This window comes from Photinus pyralis, unplaced genomic scaffold (genome assembly GCF_008802855.1).
Source record: "Photinus pyralis isolate 1611_PpyrPB1 unplaced genomic scaffold, Ppyr1.3 Ppyr1.4_LG1, whole genome shotgun sequence".
Lineage (NCBI taxonomy): Eukaryota > Metazoa > Arthropoda > Insecta > Coleoptera > Lampyridae > Photinus > Photinus pyralis.
This window is the reverse complement of record NW_022170249.1, coordinates 34,004,972-34,014,361: the sequence shown is the minus strand read 5'-3', so window position 1 is coordinate 34,014,361 and position 9,390 is coordinate 34,004,972.

Below are 9,390 nucleotides of genomic sequence, written 5' to 3'. Positions count from 1 at the left end.
GTTTCTTCGAATCTGAGTTATCGAGTTCTACGGATTTGAACTCTTCGTGGACTGAGGATCCACGGATTTTTCAGATTTTCCTATCTTTCCATTTTTTTGGATTCTTTACTAGAGTTTGTCCACTTATTTTCCTAGGGTTATTGATGCTTCAAATTCTCTTGATTTTTCGTATTCATTTCATCTATAAGATCTTCGCGTCTCTCTTTTTGTTCTAATTCTGGTTCTATGAATTCTTCAAATCCTTGATTCTTCGTATTTTTAAAAAGTTTTTTATTCTTTTTTTTAATTCTTTAAATCCAACAGATTCGCAAAATTCGTTGGAGTCCCCCTTTCTTCCAATTCTTCAATTGTTCAGATTATATTATATATACAGGGTGATTCCTATAGTACCTGCCACCGTTTGGGAGCGTATAGGGGGTGTCTAGGGGAGTATTTTGATATAGGACATTTGGGGTCGGAAATCTAAAATAAGGGCGCCAGAACCAAATTTATCTTCTGGAATTTCACGCCTGTATGTAGGCAACCCAACCGACCGACGTTTCGCGCGGAGCGATGCAGAGCGAGTTAGCGCGAGGAAGCGACATGGGAGGGAAGGAGGGAAAACGACAGTCAAAAGCAATAACGTTTACAAGTGTTCAACGTGGCCACCGTTGTTCTCAATGCACTTCCTACATCTAGCCAACTATTATTATACTATTGCCATAGTGTTTATTCACTTGATACGCGTCGTTGCAGACGGGATTTCGTGGGTTTAAACAAAATTCTGATCAAGTGTCAGCCACACATCGCCGCCTGAGATCGCTCCGTGTGCACCGCCGGCCGGTTGGGTTGCCTACCTACAGGCGCGAAATTCCAGAAGGTAAATTTGGCTCTGGCACCCTTATTTTAGATTTCCGACCCCAAGTGTCCTATATCAAAATACTCCCCTACGCACCACCTACACGCTCCCAAACGGTGGCAGGTACTATAGGAATCACCCTGTATTATAAAGTTATTTTAATTTGATTTGCATCTTATTCAAGCTACTGTCCCAACAATTGCAACGGCCGTTTAAAATTTGTGGTTGTGCCATGGTCATAAGGAATGAAAAGAATAATAATGGATTTTTTTTGTAAAACTGCGTTGGAAATGAAATTCGTGCTTGTTGCGTATTGCATTCATTTCAATAGAGCATTGTTTTTTATGAGATCTGGATGTCGGGGCGATACGATAGCGTGAATTTAGCTTACATTCGGTGGTTTTAATTAGGAGTATTTGGTTATAAGTGCGAGGTCAGCATGAGATCACTTAATTAAGAAATTTTGCGATTTTAAAATTCTTAAAGAGCTTGACTTGTAGGCGCCGTTTTGTCTTGCAGGTATTCTTTTACCGCGTTTATAAACCCACAAAAAATTGGGTTTCTTCAAAAGGCAGTACACCCTCCTTAGCTTTGAGTATTTTTAATGTAGGTAATCGTAGTAGTACAGCATTATTAACAGCACAGATAAAAGCTATATAGAACCAATAGTTTGAATAATTTGATTGATTGTTATCAGTAATTTTCACATTTTCTGTAAAAAAAAAGGCCAATGTAGTGCCTACGTTCACTAAGAAGAATGAACTAATCCCTGTATAATGATTAAAGATTATACGCAAATGACCAATTTATATAAATTGTAGCACTTTCTAACGGAAAATCATTATTGGCGTCACAATTATAAAATATCGACACAATAACTACGACTGAAGTTACCTATTAATGCCACCGCATTCGATGTACAAGCGCTCATTGAAAATTAAGCCGTTTTCTACACGTTTACACATCATCGTCACAAATTAGCAAAAAATGCACTGCCGCGCTGACCGTCGCAATTTATATGAGATTGTCTTGTTTAAAGTGGCAAAAGTGCCGATTAAATATTATAGGTGCATTAAACGAGAAAAGAAGGACGATTATAATTATTTTTTATACGCGAATCCTATAAGAGAAACCGTAAACTCGTGAGCGATAAATGGCTAGTAATTGCCCGTACTTTGAGAATAAAAATATTACAAATCCATAAATTGATAGTGAGGAATTCCCTTGACAATATGCAATGTTTATTGCTCTATTCAATGGGGTAATTAGCCGATATTGATGTTCCGTCTTTATTCTCTTACATACCTACAACCTGCTGATTATTTAAATTTTTTAGTTCCTGGTTGCGTTGTTGTAGAGGAGAATTTTTTGGCAGCTGAAAGTAAGTATTTATTAATCTCGTCAAAATGCCCATTCAACATCTGGATACACGGCAAAAAAAGATTAGTAATTAAAAATAGATACACATATTAAATGCTTTGTTCAAGTTTACAATAGACAAGCATGAATATTAATCCCGATGATGAGTACAAAAATTAATAGTTTACGTTTAGTTAAATCTTGTAGCTCATCTTTCGAAATTGAATAGAAGTTACATCATACCAATTTTAAAAATTCTATCTTAAATCTTATTTCCCTCAGTAGCTTTTGATGATGGTTGCTATTAAATACGGTCTTAGAAAAAATAAATTATGCATAAAAAGCGGATGTCTATAGAAACTTGTTTATTATTAAATATAACATATTAAAAACGAATTAAAATCGACTCGGTGCTTTCATATTTTAACGCTTTTGATTGATTTACCACCAAACAAAATTTAAAGTCATTGTGAGATTCGTTCACGCACAATGTTGCGACCAACAATATGGATTCTTAATTATTCTGGTTGCGTTTGTGCAGGTGTTAAGGTGTTAGAGCATGGAATCAAGGGGGATGGTAAGCTTGCATGAAATAGTTTACGACTATAAGATTTGAATCCAAAATTCCAAACGTATATCCGTTTATATAGTTTACTCATCTTTGTAAAAAGTGTTTACACTTATAAGGACCTGGCAACACCATTTTAGATTTTCAGGTAAAGAAAAGTTGCACTAGGGCCAATTGAAATTGCCACAGTGTACTTATACACGGGGGTAAGTAACCAGCTTTTATACAAATCTAAATCTCTTTTAGCGTTGGGGTCATGAAATAAATAAAAATCAACCTCAACCTCACAGAGAAATTTATTTCATGGCCGTGCATCTCCTTCGTGTTGGGGTCTTGGGGTGTTACGTTTGTTTCGTTTCGGGTAAACTTGCCGAGATAAGACATTGTGTCAAAAATCTTCAGTGAAAATTTTGTTAATCACGAAACAATCACAAAGCGTGTGTGGATCTGAATTGGAGTAGGGCCCTAGTGAAACTCGTGTACAAAATTGTGCGAATAACCAAGTCGGAAGTGAAATACGCAACGCAGTGTTAATCTTGACGAAATTCATATAGATACCATATTCGCTTAATTTAATTTTAAATCGCGAAGTTAGTCTAGAAAGGCAAATTCACTGAACGTGCAGTGGTTTCATTTCGAAGAAATTGTGATATAGACCCCCCCCCCCCACTATAAAATGGTTTGAGTTAAATAAATAGAGACAACTAAATCGCATTTAAGGTGGTATTATTATTGTTCACGGTTTATTACTTGTTGAAAGTTCCCCGTAACCTTTGGAAGCAATTTCGGTAGACGGCTCCACCTATTGTTGGAATTTAACAACGCAATTTTGCCGCGTATACGGACAACGCCTTTGATTAGTTCGTGTCTATGTTCGTCTTCCTTTCATTTATACGCCGTCATAACAAAGTACACTTCGTTTAAACAAACAGCTGAAGCGTGAAGAACGCACGGAATTATAATTTCCATCATCCATATATATTGACCTCTGACGATTGGATTCATATTTTGGGGATTCCGAAGTATTGTTGAACGGAATCCACCTATAACTATAACTCTTATCGTGAGGATATAATTTGCGTTTTTCCTTTTTTATCTACGTACTGCTATTTGCTATTCGGGTACTTAGGTTTCGGCTGATGTTTGGGTACCGCAATTTCCACCTACAATTGCTGCTTCATCTACAATTAGCCCTCTTATTTAAGAGGCATGTAATTTTTAGATTATCAAGGAAGAGGCTTTGAATTCTTTTAGGGCTGCCGCCACATTTGACATATCTTTCAGCCTGCTGATAACGAGCGACCATATTGCTGTTAAATGGGTCAACGGGTCATGAAGGAGATTTAATATCAAGATTCGATCTTTCCGTAACTCGTTAGTGTCTTAGTGGATAACTAATTTTGCCCCTTATTGAGGGGGTTTATTACTCTACTGCCTTCAGAAATGATAGAAGGCCCTTAAATTTCATTATCATCAGCGTAAGCTGGCCCTCAGGGCATGTGCAATTATGCATGTCTGCTAATTCGATATTTGTAAAATGATGTATTTTCAACCAAACACTAATTTATTACAGATTAATTTGTGACATGTAAAATGACAATTAAACATACAGGGTTTCTTAAATTGATTAGGATAGCATGGCTATCTTTGTTGTTTTTATACTAACAGATTGGGTTAAACTGGCAAAGCTGTGTAGTTGTTGATGCTGATGGATATTCCGATGCGATATTTTGAAAAAATAAATCGTTTCGTAGATAATTCGAAAAAATGGAAATCGACATTTTTAAAAAGTGCAAATATTTTAGTAACATAGAGAGCCATTGAAAAAAGTTTCAAATAAAAGTTGCAAGATTCGATGTGATAAATTCAACGAACGTAGAAAAAAAATTTTTGTAATGGCGGTTTCCGAGATATTTACATCATTCCTTATTTTAAATGGACGCCATATTGGATTTTTACGTCACTCGATAGAGAAAAAAATTACAAAACCAGTTAGTATTTCATTTGAGAATCAACCTTACATTTTTGCCTCTAAGTTTACAATGTATTTTTTATGGAAATAATTCCATGGCTGGTTATGATTGAAACCAAATTCGTTCGTTTATTGTCTCGCATAGTCACCATCGACACGGCCATGGAATTATTTATTTAAGTTTTGTAGTTAACTATTAGTTTATTAATAAAAAAAATGTTTCTTAAGCATTTCTGAATATTATAGAAATAGTTATTCTGTGACACCATGTATATGTTACAGGGAAAGTGCGAAATCCAGTGATTATATGAAATTACTAGTGATTGTACACATTCACTGAACAAACTCGTGAAAGTAAGAAATCGGGTTCAAAAGAATATCGAATTATCACATTTCCTAGAGAATGTATAAAATCACTAGGTATTCTACACAATCACTATAACATTTGTTACAAAAAAAATTAACAAAATTCATGTCATGAATTGCTGTCAGTCTCACTACCAAATCTAATCAATGAGCTCTCCTGGACCTCCACACACTTCGATTGGCGATTGTACCTACCTCTCAAGTCACAGAAATAACTAAAAGCTAAGTGAATAATTATACAGGGTGTTCATTATGTATGGAATATTGTATATGTCGTAGGCATATTGTAAAATCAGTCATTTTATAATACGCCTAGGCAGTTTATAAAACGCGGGCAGTGTACTTTCTCGAGGTAAGCGATTGGTTCCCTTCCTCTTCAAGAGCGATCCCTTACGCATCTAGAAGGGGAAGGAAAACTACCCCAACCCCACAGGTCAGCATTTCACGAAATGACTCCGCAATTTAGAAATGACGGATTTTACAAAATGCCTACGACATAAAACTGCCTAGGCGTATTATAAAATGACTGATTTTACAATATGCCTACGACATATATATCTCGGTAAATATCGACTGACTGACCCAAATTTTTCTATATAAAAGTCGTTGTTTAACAGTTTACTTCCAATAATAGGGCAGAAATCAGTTGTTTTTATTTCAGAAAACAAGTGAGTAACGAAAAGCAATTGATCTTTTGTAGTAGCAATGTGCCCTTTCATTAGGCTGATTTGATAGAGATTTTTTTCTCTTTTCGTTGACTATTAGCATTGTATATACATGTTATGTAAGCGGACTCATAAATTATGAAGTTAGGGGCGTTTTCTTTGAGACCCTAATTAAATATTAAATTAACACGAAAAACATACGGAAATCGTAAATTAGATATCGAAAAGCGACTAATTACTCTAACAGCTATATTAGGTACGATAATTATTTACCGAAATATATACTATATTCCATACATAACAGGCAGCCTGTATGTAATCAACCACAAGTCCAATAATGACAAAGTTAGCAAGCCTCGAACAGTTGCAATATAATATAATAAAATGGAAAATATAAAAGACGATCTCAGTTAATATGCGAAGATAAATAAACCTATTATTTATACTGTTAAAAGCGTAATACATGAGCAAAAGTTTGTTCTCGAGCTGTCAAATATAATGATTGCGGTTATTGCATTTCGTTCGCAGATTGCCTTTTGCGGTAGCAATGGTATAAATAATATGTGAAGGTGTCAACGTTACAATGTTCGTTTATTGAAAACGACGAGTTCCGCCATTTGCGACTCGATTTGTAAATTAATTTTACATTTTTCTCGTTCATGGGTATAACTCATACTTACCATTTAGTATACCATATGAAAGATTTTTACATTACTTATACCTTCGCTTCAAGATTCTCTATCATTTACATTTTGTGATTACCTTTTGCATATTCTGCTATTTACGGCACAAAATCGACGCAGTCCTACCAGCCAATAGTCTAGTATGCTGGTTCACGCAAATTTGAATGCTCGCATTGTCGTGGGGCACCTAAAGCTTAGCGTAGGGAGTACACAGACACAGAGCAAACAGCTATGCTTAAAACTCATTCCGTATGCTGATATAAATTAAACAAATGAGCAAAGATAATCATTCCTATCATCACCTTTACTGTGTCTCGGTATGAATGGAACCTGTTGCGATACACATTTATACTAGGTTGCGCCTTGAAAACGAAGCATATATATTATCTTATTTTAAGATAATTGCAACCAGTGAGACACATCAAGTCTCTTTGGAACGGTACAGTTTATCTCGAGCGCCACCAGGAGATTAATTCCTTCTTCTCGGTCAAGGTCGACTGGACGGTCGCGGATTTCCAGAAGTCACACGCGGTTAGATGGAAAACGAAAAACCATCACTGGCGAAAAGTCTATAAAAAAAGCGATTTCTCAAGCGAGAACGGAATATCAAGTTAACTAACGGTACCTACTGGGAAACATGATGCGGGAAAGCGGAGAAAAACCATCCTTATAATTAACGGCATGTAAAATATTAGACCTACCTTGAAAATGAAACGGTGCGGTAGATAAAGATTAAATGCACCCTATGCAAGACGATGAAATATCAAAAAGATTATGAAATTCTTTTGAATATTTGAAATTGATTATTTACGAAATAAGTTGGTTTATTGTATTTCAATTTGTGTCTCAATGTTGTTTTTCCTTTTAGAATTGTTTGTAATTGCGAGTGGAGCTCCAAATGCTGTCAAGATGATCCTAATTTTTTTTGAAATAGCACCGAATGTGATGTGACGTAATTTCGCTTCGAAAGTTTGACAAAGAATCCCTCTCCCCCACTAAATTTTTACGTATGTACGCGCCGAGTTAAAAAACCGAAACGGGCCCAACGAGAACCATGTTGCGGTTATGCTTTTATACGTGTAGAGATATGGTAGAAAGTGCTCCGTAAAGACGGTTTTTAGAACAGGAAACGCTGTGGCATTCCGACTCTTATATGGTATTACGCTCGCTTCTTGTCTTGACGCACTCCATTTTCTCGCATATTAGCTCCGCTCTCTGTAATCCTTTATTTATCTATTTATTAACTTATTAATTTATTTATTTATGTATCCTTATCGGCTAGCTCAACCAACAAATTCTAAACCCTGAAAATCAAAAACTTAGCGCTCTCGTTTGAACTGATTGACTGCAGACAATAAATATAAATTTAAAATGAAATGATTGAGTATATTGACACTACTGAAAATGTAATCCCTTGCCGCGGCCTTATTTTACCCTCAGTAACAATGATAAATATGGCAATTTTACACAAAAAACATCAGTATTATAGGTAATAAAATTAGACTATCCTCATTTAAACTAACAATACAGAATTAAAAGGAAAAAACCAAAATTCCTTTTAAACGAATTCAAAGATAATTTTTTATACGATAAGATTGTGCTCCATTCAGCCAATTCTCAAAGATCGATTTCTTAAAGAATTTTTTATATTACTTCCAATAATCTTTAATGCAATTTCTTAAAGAGAACAATGTATAGATTTAAAAATGTTACCTCCACGTTGGTTGCAGCAATAATGTTGATTTTTTTACTGACTCGTTGACTTGTTGTGGCTCCTTACATTATAGCTCGTTGTATAAAACTTACCTTTTTTGCTTTGCCTGTATAATGTATGTATAAATATCTGTTATTAAGCGGTAAATAAATAATGTTATGTAATAATGTGATTTATGACAAGAAAAGTTGTGAAATTTTGCTCAGATAAAGTGCAAATCTTAAATTTCCCAACAAAATCAAAATCGATACGTTACCTGAATTGTATCTTCAAATCAATAAATACTGTTAAATGCAAGTAATACATCGTCTGCTTTATTTATGATGCAAACAGGTTACACTCTAAAATAAACACCTGAAAAATATAAATCAATATACAATTTGAAAGAATATATTAATGATAAATTGATTTATCTCAAAGTCTTACGCGTATAGAAATACGATATAAACAACTCCGGTTTCCATACATTCCGGTAAAGTATTTGACAACGAAGGCCTCCTCAATCTTACATCCTTTTCAAAGAAATCTTCGATTGAACCGCAATTTTTTCATAAATACAGCGATATCGAACAACGAAAACTTTGCATGCAAATGGCTTCTTCTTTTCTAAACTGGTCGGCCGACGTTAAAATTGTTTCTATTCGTTGACCAATTGTTGATGTGTATGAAAAAGCACTCTTGGAACAATAATTAGCATTTTTTCCACCAAATATTGATTAATCAAACGCCACATAATATACACGTTACTTGCCGTTAAATAATACTTCCGTAATGTTTATTTACTAACCAAAAATGAACTTCCGCACCCGTTAACACTAATGCTGTTCTTTTCTCGTCGATTTATTATTAAATGCGGCACGTACAACACTTCCGGTTTTTCGAATTCGGAATGTCCGACGGAAATGATCTGTTTTTATATAAATGATCTTGTCAAAATGGAGCCACAAATACATTTTTTCACACCTAGCAAAGTTGCAGGCCCGACTAAGTAATCTGGCTCATTAATTTTTCCATTTTAAATAAAAATTTAAGCTAAGTATTTTCTGTGTTAATTTTAGTTCAGATTTACGAATTGTGTCCCAAAAAACATACATTTTACATCAAATCTGTGCTTGTTATGTAATTCGGTAAAAAATAATGAAAGTTGTCGTAGTGTGTTTCGTGAGAATGGGATCTTGACATTTTTTTCCATCTATGTGTACAATTGTCTGGTACATATATATAA